Here is a 14,923-nt window from a genome sequence, read left to right as displayed (position 1 = left end):
CCTAAATAAGAAGGAACACATCCCTTGATAAAAAAAGGGGACGTTTCAGACTTTCTTGTGCATCAGTAAATAAAAGACAGTGTTTAATGTTACCTTGTTCTTTAATGCTTCAAAACACAGGCTCTTAGGCCATCAGATTACGCGTGTGCGCGTTACGCAAACGCGCATGCATTTGTTTTTGCTGCTTTTGTCAGGAACACAGTGGCACGTTCATAAACACACACGCACACACACCAATATAAACAAAAGTCCAAATGATTGCTATGACACAGCATTGGATAACAGGAAGAGGACCGAAGAAGAGCACGCTCATAACTTATCATTTCTCGGCCATCGCGCATCATTTCCTGCATGGAATTTTCACGATGGAAAGAGATAGAAAGAAATACGAGGAGGAGCGAACGTGAGTGCCGAGTGGGAGTCGGAAGTCTTCCACGAGCGTGCGTGTGTCTGTGTTTGTGTTGAGATTGTGTTAATATTTACTCTCATATTGCTACATCACTACTTTTTTCCCCCTTCTGTCAGATCCTGTTACACCGAGAAGATGAGCGTCCCAGCTGGGTCTATCACCATGACGACTTCTAACCCCCACTTACCCCCACAACCTTACAGCCCCACTTCCGGCCCCCCTTCCCACGATTTTACAGACGTCAGAGAACATGTGAGTGTGGAAATGACTCTGGGAAAATAGAAAGGGAAAGGGGAGAAGGGGAAAAAAAAAGAGGATGACAAACTGTGCGGGGAATCGTTGGGCAATAATGTGATGTCTCAAAAACCGTCTTTTCTCACACACAAACACGTGCGTGCAACAACACACACACACACACAAACGCAATTGCCTCGTATGTAAACTATCCAGTCACACTAGGTCAAAGACGGAATGAGAACAAGAGAGAGAAAAAAGAGAAAGAAGCCTGTGTTGTGGTAGGAGCAATCTACATCCCACCGCACTCATAAAGCAAAGTTAATGAGGACTGTTACTGAGCCAACTGCTTCCCTCGCACTCACTCATTCACTCTCACACACACACACACACACACACACACTCACACACACACACACACACACACACACACAAAGAAGTGTTGGATGCAGGCCAGGCAGCACTCAGTACCACCGGGTGATGCCCCTTACACACTTTTCTTCCCCATGAAACATCTCTGCTGACGGCTCGTCTTCATTACACCCTCATTCGGACTCTTGTTACGAAAAATAGTATTCCAAACCGTATAAATCACCCAGTGGAGCTGCTTTTCCGGTCTCCAGAGTTTGGCAGCCGGTGTACTCTGATATTGCCCTGACGCACAAGCGTACGCACTCACGCTCAGTCTCGGTGATGCAAGTCAGAAACCTGGATGCAATTTCACTGGTACAGTAAGACACCGGGTGAAAAGCGCTTACACATTTACCATAACACTTTCTCTGTCTCTGGCTGGTGGAGAAACGGCGGAATGACCATGATGGAGCAATAAGGTTGAGCATCAGGAAGCCAGGGATGGGTGGGGGGTTTGGGGTGAAGGAAGAAAGAGTGTGGAGAGATGGAGAAGGAGACGCAGCGCACGCAAAGGGAATATTTTACAGGATAGACATGTCTTTTCCACCCTGTCTTGTTCTCCCCCTCTCTCCCTCTGTCTCTGTTCCTCTCCTCAGAGCTTTCGCCATCTCGAAAAGCCTGGGAACGTTTTTCAGACTGTGTTCAACCCGACACACACTTTCACCAACACACCCTGATCCCGGGCTACCACACAAACACACATACACACACTTGTGCATGTCCCTTCTTCTCTTCTCAGCCTGCCTAAACATTCTTTCCTTGCCTGTCATTGTATGTGGCGTCTAATTCTTTTTCTCCAACTCTTTCCCTCGGCCTGTCTGACTCTCCAACACACCCCGCGTGCGAGTGTGCGTGCGCGTGTGTGTGTGTGTTTCTCTTCTCGTTTGTCGATCTTTCCTGCCATCTCTCCATCCATCCGGCTCTCAGGGGAAGAGTAGGTGTTGGACGCAGAGGGCTTCACATAAACAGTGGCCCACTAAACAATAACAGCAACAAAAACAGCCGGATGTAAACAAGACAGAGGAATGTAAACAGGTCTGGCCATTGGGCTAGCGCTAAAGGGGACTGTGAAGCAAGATTTGATTATTATCTCAAATCAATGTCTCTCTCTGTCTGTGTGTGTTGGTGTGTGTGTGTGTGTGTGTGTCACGCTCCTGTTCTCTTCTGCAAATGTACTCCAGGAATCCTGCTAGAGTCATGGACTGACTGGGAGCCAAAGGCTTAACAGTGTGAAAAATAGCTGACAAAAGGCCGAAAATGAGAGCTGGCCAGGGAGTACAAGAGGGGTTATTTTTAGCGCATACTTTCTTGTAAAAAGAAGCTCCTGGGAGACGATACTTGCACATTCCCTACGTATTTGTCAGGCCTTGTTGGATGTCCGCTCTGACACGGAGCGTGTTAGTGACCCCCCCATTTGCCCCTAACTTACCGGACTTCGTGATAACACACACACACCCACACACACACACACACACACACACACAATACACTCCCATTACTGGACACCTTTCCTGTCTCTGTCTGCGTCACAAATCCCAGTCTGGGTGTTATTCTTTCAAAGAATCTCACGACTGAAAAGCAAAAGTGCACACAGGAGAGGGGGTGATAAAGAGAGGGAGGAGTAGAAAGACAAGATAGGGGAGACCGAGAGAAAGAGGTAAAAACAACCCAAGGGGGCCAGAAAGACAAAAGACTGGAATGCTCTGACGTCACACTCTTGTCCCAATGACGAAGCTTGTCACCATGACCCAAATGATCTGAGAGAGTAGCCTTTAGAGCACAGACATTGTCCGCATGCTGTCTCGAGAAAATGCAGCAGTGTGAGTCAAATAAAAATACACTGCAAATCTTAGCGGTTGGAAATACTCACTATAGACAAAAGTTTCTAGACACCAAAAGATTGGTGTGTGCTTGCTGAACATCCCAGTCCACATTTAGTCCCCATTTGCTCTTATAATAACCTCCACTCTTCTGGGAAGATGAAGATTTTGGAGTGTGCTTGTGGAGATTTGTGCTCATTCAGCCACAAAGGTAAAGCCGGGTATTGATGTAGGGTGAGGTGAGGAGGCCTGGGGTGCAGTCAGCATTCCAATTCATCTCAAAGGTGTTCAGAAATGTTTAGGTCAATGCTCTATAGCAGGCCACTCCAGATCTTCCACTTAAACCCATGTAAACCATATGTTCATGGAGATGGCTTCCTGCAAAGGAGCACTCTCATGTTGGAACAGGTTTGGGTCTCCCAATTCAAGTGAAGGGAAAATTGAATGCAACTGTATGCCAAGGCATCCTATACAATTGTGTGCCTCCAACTTTGTGGTAACAGTTTGGTAAAGAACCACATATGACTGGAAAAGTCAGGTGTCCCAATACTTTTGTCCATATAGTGTATTCTTGCTTGTTAAGACTTTTTTTTTTGACATTTTTGTCAAGATGTCTAAACTGTTCCATAATTAGAAAATAATCTCAAACTACATGAAGTCATAAAAGTAGTAAATGTTTTTAGAATTACATAAGAACTATTTTAAGATGCTGAAAACATTTACAATATATAGTCTTAATAGCTTGTTTCAAGCTGTTTATTGTAGATGCTTTGTACAGCCGGTGTGTTTCCCATTGCTATTTGAACAGTGTTGGCAGGTTTGAACATTTCCAGCCCAAATACATCTCAAAAACTTTTTCAGTTTCTTCTCTTTTCTTTTGCTCAGACTGTGCATGGAAAACAAGACCAATATAGTGCACACACATTTCTAACAGACATCACAGACATGATCTACTCCATTAACTGCCCTTTCCCTCAAACGATGTGCATCATAGACACACTGTCTGCACTTAAACCTTTGTTTTTTTTTTTTGTTTTTTTTTTTGCTTAAAAAGGATTCAACTCAGATTGTCTGCAAATAAAACAAGACTTTGCTGGCCACAAGGCAATTTTTTAATTAGCCCAAAAAATAGGACTCTTTTATAAACTGACCTGTTTGATCTTACTCCCCTAACAGTGTTTATAGAGCAAGCTTGGGGCAGCATGATTCTTACCCCAGTGGGCCATCATTAAGAAAGTAAGAAGAGGTGTTTTATACCTGTGACATGTATTTTACAACACAAGAGAAATTCTTTCTTCCCGTCTCCCAGCGATGTTAGGAGCTGGGGTCAGAGTGCAGCATCAGCCATGTTACAGTACCAATAGAGCACAGAAGGTTAAGGGTGTTGCTCAAGGGCCCCAATAATGGCAGCTTGGTAATACCAGAGCTTAAAACCCATAACTTTCTATCAGTAACCCAGAGCCCTAACCACTGATCTACCAGCTCCAAACAAATGATTGGAACTGCTGATTAGCATGCTAACCTTATGTGCAGCAAACAATACATGGTATATGTGTTTGCAGAAACATATTAGGGATTGTTGGAGTTGAGCATGGTGCCCGTTATGGTGCAACAACTACACAGATTTACAAATCTTTGGAACATAAGCTTATTAAGGACATTTTATGAAGATTAATATTAGAATGACTGATCTAACCTATGGTGGAGCTCTGCCATCCTGTGAGTGGGTATGACATGTAAGGAACATCTTTTCTATCTTTTGTATGAGTTTATTACAATTACTGTCCAAATAGACTTTATAGTATTGTTTAGTTTGTATTGTAAAATCTATTGTCTTTATTATCTGCAAACAAATCTATAATTTATGAATTGTATTGATTGACAAACAAATGCACACCAAAAAAATACCAAAACAAATGATAATAAAGTTATTGCTATATCTAGGGAAAGTATATTTTGTTACTAACATAGCATCTATCTGTATCTATAAGTAAAGGAAAATAAAGCCAACTTAACTTGACAGGACATGTATCTGACCTAGAAATGTAAGTGTTGTTCATAGACTAATGCTTTGTTAATGAACCTTTAATAGTTTATGCATTTTTACAGGTGCTAAAGATGTTTCATAAGAATATAAACTGAATGATATCTTCTCACTCACTCAATTATTAAAAGTATATATTCACCTAGGCTATAGGCAGTTCATCTACTGCTGTGCAAGATGTGGCAATGTGGCTCATATGCAGTCTATCAAGAGAAAGAAATTAGCATCAAACTTTTGCTTAGCAGAATAGGGGTGGATCAATCATAATTTTATTAGCTAGTGCACCTGTCATCAAAAAGTTTCATAATGCTTACCCAGACCCATATTTTAGGGTTACCTCACACTTTAGGGAAACATGACGTTGTAGCTTTCCAAATTGTAGCAACACGTTGCAGGCTACATGTAATTAGCTACTTATGTTCATTAATATAGACTGTAGGATTCAAATAGTTCAAATGAGTCTGTTCATTACTGTCTACTACGTGTTCCACAGCATTTTTTTGGCAGTGAGACATGTTCAATCTATGCATCACAATCAGAAAGATATATTTTTCCAAGTGTGGCTAGTGTTTTTTTCCCTCTTTACATTTTCATATACCTCCAGGTTCTTGATTCAAAAAAGATCTCATCTGTCATCTGTGCATTATCTACCTAGTAAAAGTTGTTCTGCAGTCAGCAGGATAGTACCTCAGGCAATGAGTTTAGTGACGCAGGCTTTAGGATGGAGAACAAAGAATCATTTCACACCACTGTCAAGCCCATGAAGTTTAAACATACAGTAGCTACTTTATATGAACAAAAGTATTGGGAAACCGGACTTTTCCAGCCATATGCGGTTCGTCCCCAAACTGTTACCACAAAATTAGAGGCACACAATTGTATAGGATGTCTTGGGATGTGGAAGAATTAAATTTTCACTTCACTTCAACTATGGGACCCAAACCTGTTCCCTGCACAAAGTGAGCTCAGCTACATGAATATGTGGTTTGAATGGGTTGGAGTGAAAGATCTTGAATGGTCTGCTATAAAGCAGCTGACCTCAACCCTATTGAACACCTAATGGATGGAACACTCCATGAAGATACCCTTGTGGCTGAATGAGTACAAATCTCTACAACCATAGCAAATGGGGACTGAAAGTTTGTCCATATAGTGTACATACAAAATGAAAACTTGAAAACAACCAGAGAGACTAACAAAAGTGGACTTTATCAATAAATACATTCTAATACTGTTTAATAGGTCACAAATTAAAAATTCCATCAATCTAAAAAGAAAAATCCTTTGGGAGGATTTTCAAGGAGAAGTAGTCATTTAAGTTCTTTTAGAAGTTGTAGGATTTTAGACATTGTTTAAAGACTGCTAGTGACTCAGCACTTCGAACATCAAGTGGAAGTTTATTTTACCACCTAGGTGCCAGAAAAGACAAGAGACATAAAGTATGCTTTTCTTGAACCCTGAGAGATAGTGGAGTGCTTAAGGACTGAAGGGAGTATGGTGCAATGTGAGGTGAGATAAGTGCTGAGAGGAAAAGGTCCATTTTAGGCTTTCTTGGCAAGCATCAGTGTTTAAAATCTGCGTGTCTCAATCTGCTTGTATCAAGCCACTGATTAATACAGATATAAAATTTGCAAAGTGAACAATCTTCAGCCTTAAGGCAGTGACATCTTAGTTTGTGTAGTATATGTGCATCATTCACATAAGGATTTTCAATGTCAATGCTGGGTTTAGAAACCTAACCAAAAAAATCCAGCAAATATTGTACACAGGCAACAAAGCCTGTAAATAAATAGACTTAAGTTACAGTCTCTAACTTTACACCGACAAAGTAGAGTATGAAGGAGACTTTGTCTAATAAAGTGGCCATTAAGTGCATGCTTAAACCACTGTTGCTCTGCGTGATACACACCGTCATGTCAGTGTCACTCTATAATTGTAATCAGTCCACCAACCAAATAATGTCTGATCAGTTGTGCTTCTTTGGAGATCGCTTGCTTTGACAAATGACTACAAAGTCTGTTTATACATACAAGGTGGTATCAAAAAGTTTTGAGACACACTGTCAACTTCAAAATAGTCTCCTTGCTTAGCAATACAGCAATCCACACAATCCCAGCACTCCTGCTACTTCTGTAATATGTCTTGGAAATCTTATTTTCGAAGCATGTCAAGCACCTTCACATATGTCATGCCAAATGTCTCTGTGGCAGATTTGCACAGTTTCACACAGAATTTCATTCTGTTCTTTGTTTGAACTTGCCGTCCATAATGATTTCGCAGACGTGGCAAAGCTTGTGTTCAGAATAACACCAATAGAACCATTATTTTCATTAGGTTTTTGCAAAAGTTCTCCTGGCTGTTTCACAACAGTTCTTCTTGAATGCTTTGAGTGCTTTGTTTAGAGAGATCAAGAACACTGGCATGTTCTAAAGTATATTCACTTTAATTAAAACACCTGTAAACCAGGTCATTTACGCAATCAGTCAAACATGTGGCTGCAAAACAAAGAATTAAATCATGCAGACACAGGTGAAGAACTTTAAGTAATGTTCACATTCACAGGAACATCAAATTATTGTCTCTGTGACTTTAACAGTAGCATAATTGTTGAAGGCAGATGTGCTGGGTTAAGAATTTCAGATTCTGCAGATCCGGAATTTCATACATAACAATCTCCATAGTCCTTGGAATGGAAAAAAACTTGTGTGGAGTATCAGCAGGCTAAAACACCTTATTGATTGTAGATATTAGAGTAGCATGACCAGATTCAATTGAGCAGATTGGAAGTGTATTGTAACTCAAATGGGTACACTTTACAACCTTGGTGATCAGAAAAGCACCTCAAAATGTACAACACACCAAACCTTGAGGTGGATGGACTACAACACAACAATACGACCACATCAGGTTCCACCCCGGTCTACCCTGAAAAACAATCTAAGGCTATCATGGACATAGACTCATCCAAACTGGAAAGTTAAAGACTGAAAAAAGACCAGGTGATTTTTTTTTTCCAGGTCCCCAGTTTGAATGAGTCAATAAGACATAGACAAAAAGAAAAAGGCCACATATTGTAAGTAGTAAAAGTAAAATCATAACTGCATGAGTGGGTGGAATGGGTCAAACCTTCTGAGAGAGTCACATGCATACCTCTATATAGTAGTCCATAATTCCAGGAAAGTTCCAGAGACTTGTAGAATGTACACTATACGTATAAACAGTTATTTTGACGAGTAATCATAAATTAAATCCTCAAGATGTCATGTATAATAAGAAAGAAATCACTACAATGTAAATTATTAACACTAATTATTAAATGTATTTGTTGTTATTATTATTATTATTATTATTATTATTATTATTATTATTATTATTAACATATAAAACTCTTTCATTCCACTTAAATCACCCATTTCATATAATACAAATATTTCACATAATTGTTTACAATGCCTTTTGATATGTAAACATGAAATTTTCTCTTTACTTCATATAAAAGTCCCAAAAATGTTCCAGCATTGCAATGCCCCTGAGCACACGCCAGCTCCTTGCAGATATGGTTTACAGGGTTCAGTGAAAGATCTTGAGTTGCTTGCTATAGAGCTCTGACCTCAACCATACTAAACACCTTTGAGAAAAATTGGAATGCTGGCTGCACCCCAGACATCCTCACCCTATATCAGTACCTGACTTTATTATCATTCTTGTGGTTAAACAGAAATCTCCCTAACCACAATCTAAAACACTTTCCCAGAAAAGTGGAGGTTACTATAGAAGCAAATGAGGACTAAATGTGAAAAGGGATGTTTAGAAAGACATACAAATATTATACACAGGTATATGTTTATTATCACACATTAAGTGTATGCTATTATTACACACTTAAACATCTTTATGTTTTTTAATGTACTCATCTGTAAGTGTGTATATGTTTTGTGTGATCATTTACAAATCATAAAACTTTTTTGAACTGAGGAATGGATGGAGGAGAGAGCCAAGGCTCTTGCTTCTTTGGTAAATAACCCCCTCCTCTTTGGTCATTCATTTAGTCTGCATCATCACTGGAATGTGTTGTATGCCCTGCATATGGACAGATTTATTTTTAGAAGCCAGTTTACATTCCCAATTCCCCTCCCACGCATGGAAGCTAAAGATTCACCTCCACCACTGTCCTCAGCTCTTAAAAACCCTCACACGTCTGTTTCATATTAATTCCTGCTCGCTCTGTCTCCTTCGTTGTCTCTCCCTCTTTCTTAATCTCTTTCTCTCTTGCTTTATTTCCTGTTTTAACCTCTCACAGGTATGGTAGGAATGAAGGGAATGACACAATCATGGATCAAGGGAAATTCCCTGAGGGCAAGACAGGAGGAAACTAAGAAGCTGACAGAAATTTGGCAATAGAGGGTGGAACAAGGGATGAGAAAAAGGGCAGACGGAGGGGTCGGCCGGATGGGCGAGGAGCGACAGAGGATGAGAGGGAGAGGTAGAAAGAAAACAAACACTCTTTGATGAAGCCATGTGACACTATGCAGAAGCTGGGCGGCACGCAACTCGGCCTTGGAACGAATCAATTAGCCAGGAATGAGTCAGTACAAAACGAAGTCTGTATCAGAAGCTTTACCTTTCTCTTCACCTTCAGAGGGAAAAAGAGAGAGACAGAGAGAGAGAGAGGGAGAGAAAGACAGACAGACAGAGTCTGTAGGAGACATAAATGAAGAGTCTGAGAGGGGAAGTGAAAATCAGAGCAGGCAGAACAGATACATCAGATTATAAGACCGCCAAAGTAGTTTCCCCCTGTTTCTTAATGTTACATCACCGTTTACACTGCAACAGGCCGTGAGCAGACGCATGCCATATTCCTCCCACCCAGCACAGAGGCCCAGAACACACACACAGGTCTGACATCACACCCATCAGTCTCTGATCCCACTTTAGACTCCTATATTTGGGCCTAATGTGATGAGAGGAGAGAAAAAAAGGAGTGAAAGAAATGTGTTTTGGGAGGAGACACAAGCTGTAGTGACAGTGAAGAACGACCTGGCATGACCGTGTGAGAACGAGAGAAGAAAGAGCTGTCCAACAGAAAGGGAGGATGAGGAAATCAATTCGAAACGATTTCATTCTGAAAAAATTTTGAAAAAACATGTAGAGCAGACTTTATGAGTGTAACTTTTCCACTGTATGTCACTGGATACTATTTGGAGATGCAAATATTTACAACATAAAGCATATGAAAGAAGAATTCTGAAAACACCCTTCAAGAGGAGATCTCATTGTGTGACAATTTTTGTATCCTCTGTGAACTTGACAAATGTGCAGATTAAAGTTTGTAATGCTAAGCTGTATGTGTTAACTAATACAAATTAAGAAACTATAATGACATTAGTTAGATTAGTTAGGATTGTAATTGGTGTAATTATCATAGTAGTCTTTTCCCTGATTAGCTGGAAGAACAACATTTTTATAAATTCATTCATTCATTCATTCATTCATTTATTCATTCATTCATTCATACATTCATTCATGTTCAATAACTGTTGCTAAATCCAGGTCAGGAGCTCTCTCTCTCTCTCTCTCTCTCTCTCTCTCTCTCTCTCTCTCTCTCTCTCTCTCTCTTAATCCTTTACTCTCCTCCCAAATAACTAGGAAGATCTCTTGGCCATGTCTGTGACTGCACCTGGGTCCATCAAGTCTTTTAAAGCTTGGGAACACTAGCCATGATGCAATCAATTGAAAGGAAACACGTGCACACATACAGACCAACAATCATTCCACCTAGGGTCAAGTCAGAGCCACCAGTTCACCTATCCACATGTTTTTACAAAATAGAAGGAAATTAGAGAAAACCCACGCAGACAGTAACTCGAGCTCAGGCTCAACAAGCAATTCTTTCCTTACAAATTCAGCATACAAATCTTTGCCAAGTCACATGACGATAAGTTTTTCGAGTGGGCGATTAAAGACTTCTATTACCATTCTGAAAATATGTCTGCTCTTTATACAACCCCAATTTCAAAAAGTTGGGACACTGTAAAATGTAAATAAAGATAGAACGCAATGATTGCAAATCTCATAAACCCATAGTTTATTCACAATAGTACATAGAATATATATGAAATGTTTAACTAAGTAAGTACCATTTTAAGAAAAAAAAAAAGGGTAATTTTAAATTTGATGGCTGCAACACGTCTCAAGAAAGATGGGACGGGGCAACAAAAGTCTGGTAAAAGTAAGTGTTATTAAAATGAAACAATTTGAGAAACATTTTTCAACTAATTAGGTTAATTGACAACAGGTCAGTAAGATGGTTGAATTAAAGATTGACAGAGCTTCACTAATCGGGCCTACAAATTGTGGAATAATATCAGAATAATCTTCCTCAAAATAAAATTGCAAAACCATTAAATATCTTATGATTTACTTTACATAATATCATCAAAAGTAAAAAAAAATCGGAAGAAATCTCATGCCCTTAGGTGACACTGCATTTAAAAGAGTTATGATTCTGTAAATGTATGTAAATCACTGCATGGGTTCATGAACACCACCAGAAATCACTGTCTGTGAACACAGTTTGCTAGGTCATCCACAAATGCAGATTAAATCTTTATCATGCAAAGAAGAAGGTATGCGTGAACATGATCCAGAATCGCTGCCATTCTTTCTGGGTTTTGTGGTCAGACGAATCGAAATTTTTATCTATGGAAACTATGGGCACCACATCATCTGGACTAAAGAGGAGAGGGACCATATGGCTTGTTATCATTGCTCAGTTCAATGTTATGGAAGAGAATTATTGCATGTGGAATGGGCAGCAAGACAATGATATCTACATACTGCTATATCTACCGGTTGCTATAACTGGCCTGCCTGCAATTTAGACCTTTCACCATTTAAAAACATTTGATGCATCATGAAAGGAAAAATACAACAAAGGACACCTAGAACTGTTGAGTTGCTCGAATCCTGTATCAGAGGCATACGGGGCAACATTTCTCTCAAAGCTTAAGCAGCTGGTCTCCCCAGTTTTCAGATGTATACGGACATAATGCTACACAATGGTAAACATGGCCTTGTCTCAAATTTTTTGAGACTTGTTTCAGCCATTAAATTTGAATATTTGTAATATATATCGTCACAAAACTGACTGTAGTGTTTTGTAATTTGTCTCCATCAATCAAAGTGCTGGATAATGATACACTATATTTCCCGACAAATCGAGGCAAACAAGCGACTACGTTATCTCCCCATCAGGATAAAAGGAAGAATGAAATGATGGCTTAATGTTTTCTTTATCCAGTAGTCACTGATGTGGAGAGCGAGCTGTCTGTTGGCACAGTATTAAGCCCCGCCCTCTGAATGATTTACAAATGGCATGCTGTAATTAACTTGAATAGGAACACATTTGCCAGAGTTCAGTGGCTGATGTCAGAGGGCTTTCCGCAACAAGAGCAGAGCCGTGAACTTTCACGCACATACACGTGCACTTACATGCACACACTGACAGACACGCTCACACACACACACACACACACATACACACCCATCCACACACACACACACACATACACACACACACAAAGAAAACCTTTCAATAGACTTCAATAAAACAAAACCTAGTAAACAAAATGATATAAAATTTACCTGTGTATCTCAGGTTACTACTATGAAAGCACCAGAGCCAGTCTTAGTGAATGAGCATGACGAAGACCTTGCCTGTCACCCTTACTTTAAATGATTCGTAGTGGAAATTGTGCACCGCAAATGTGTTGTAATTATGTTGAGATGCAGTAGTAAGGAGTGTGGGAACAACAGACCAACGGTCATCGACTCTTTACGCTACCAAGTACACAGAAGTGGCTATAGGCTAGAGGATTGTGGAGACCTAATAGGACTTGATAGTCACAGTTGCAGTGACAGCCAGGACCCAGAGATCCTTGTAGTTTAGGAGGAGAGTAACGGACAGAATTAGAGAAAGCGTGTGTGAGAGAGAGAGAGAGAGAGAGAGAGAGAGAGAGAGAGAGAGAGAGAGGTCCACTTTCTGACACTAATATGGAAAATCTTGTTTGGAGTGAATACGAGTGCAAATATTATTCTTCCTGGGTATTACCACTGCGAGCGCCTTAGCTCAGACAGCCAAAACGGGCTGGGACAAAAAGCCCAAAGACTTTCTCAGTACCTTCAAAGAGAGCCTACATAAAATAAACACGGCCATCAGATTACAGGCACTAACTCGGCTCAGTGTTAAAACCGGGCCGGGCGCGCGCCTAGCCGGTAACTGTGGGGTCCGTTCAGTCAACACGATGACGCAGGATGGAACAAAAGTGTGACAGAAAAAGCAAGTCTGTCGGAACACAGCCCCAGCCCACAGCACCACTGACCCTGCTGCCCAGACCTAAAGAAGAGCAGAGGGGGAGGAGAATAGAAATCAGAAATGCTTGTACTGTTCAAATGTACACTACACTCAAGCGTTCTGGATGAAAAAAGGGAAAACGGAGACACAACAAACGGTTGGTAAAGGAAATAAAAAGGAAACGGAGAGTAAGGGTTAGGGCGGAGTGAAAGCAACCAGATGAGAGCTAGGGCATGGACAGAAAAAGGTGAGAGACAGACGAAAGGTAAAATGGGATAGACAAGGACAAGCAGAAACTGGACGGATACAGAAAGCGATCATATTTAAAGGTGTGCATGTGTGTGCTGAGGTTTTTGAGGGTAACCCCAGTCAACCCTTCAACACTGGACAGCCTCTCTCTGACAGTATGACATCACAGTGCTCTTTTATATGCCAGGCCGTGATGACGTAATCAACCTGGCAGTTGGAGAAAGTGAATCTGTCCTTGGAGAGAGGCTGGGTGTTTCACTCGCCCTGAGTCTAACCCCAAACAGACAGACAGACAGATACACACACACACACACACACACACACACACACACACACACACACACACACACACACATACACTCTGGTCTAGTATTATAGGCGGCCGTATTCCGTGCAAGAACAAGAGTCATAAACATTGATTAAATAATTACTTAGATGCAAAAGAAATTCTCCTCACACATGCTGTCAGGGTCATACACACACACACGCGCATTCGTGTATACATACACACACATACAGCAGCAGCAGCAGCAAAGGAAACTCTGGGCGGCATGACTAGACTGACCGCAGTGAGTGCAGACACAACCAATGTGTGCAGGCACACACACATGCATGCACGCACGCACGCACGCACGCACGCACGCACACACACACACACACACACACACACACACACACACACACACACACACACACAAGTAGAAAATACATTCCAATCAAAACACTTGTGATCTTGAAATGTTTTGATGTTCTGTGTTTAATTAAAACCTGATTCTGTTCTGTTTACTGAAAACATATTTCTCTGAATTTCCTTACAATATTTGAACTATGAGCTTTACTTTATCCACTGTAGCATTATTTATTTATTTCTTAGGAATATTTGGGAACTTTGATCCTAAAAAAGTAATCCTTACCATGTCTGAAAAAGGGGGGAAAAGAATCTATGGGAAGTGAATGTCTGTTCCTTATCTCACACAGAAGAATCATTAAAACCATTAATATCGTCTGTGATTTAAAATGACCCTAAGATGTCTCAGTAAACTGTACATTCATCAGCTCTGACTCAGCCATAACCCAAACTAGAGAGGGGGAATAAAATTTCTATATAAATAGTCAACGAAATTTTTTATTTTTACTCAATATCTAACTTCCTAAGTAAATCTATGCTAATGATATGATGATGTCATTGCGCTTCATAGTTATGTCACCCCTGTGATACACAGCAGCTTAAAAGTGCTGAGTAAGTGTTACTTCAGCGCAGCCACCTAAACGCTAGAGTTTAAAACAGGCCTGGAAATTCCCTCTGGTGCCTAATCACAGTTTTGGAACTGAAACATCAGAGAATCAGGCTTTTCAAAAGGACTCCGACCGAAAGCAGATTACTGCAGTGCCTATGTGCACCC

Source organism: Silurus meridionalis, chromosome 4, assembly GCF_014805685.1.
Source record: "Silurus meridionalis isolate SWU-2019-XX chromosome 4, ASM1480568v1, whole genome shotgun sequence".
Lineage (NCBI taxonomy): Eukaryota > Metazoa > Chordata > Actinopteri > Siluriformes > Siluridae > Silurus > Silurus meridionalis.
The sequence above is the reverse complement of the archived record's forward strand: the minus strand, read 5'-3'. Positions refer to the sequence as shown.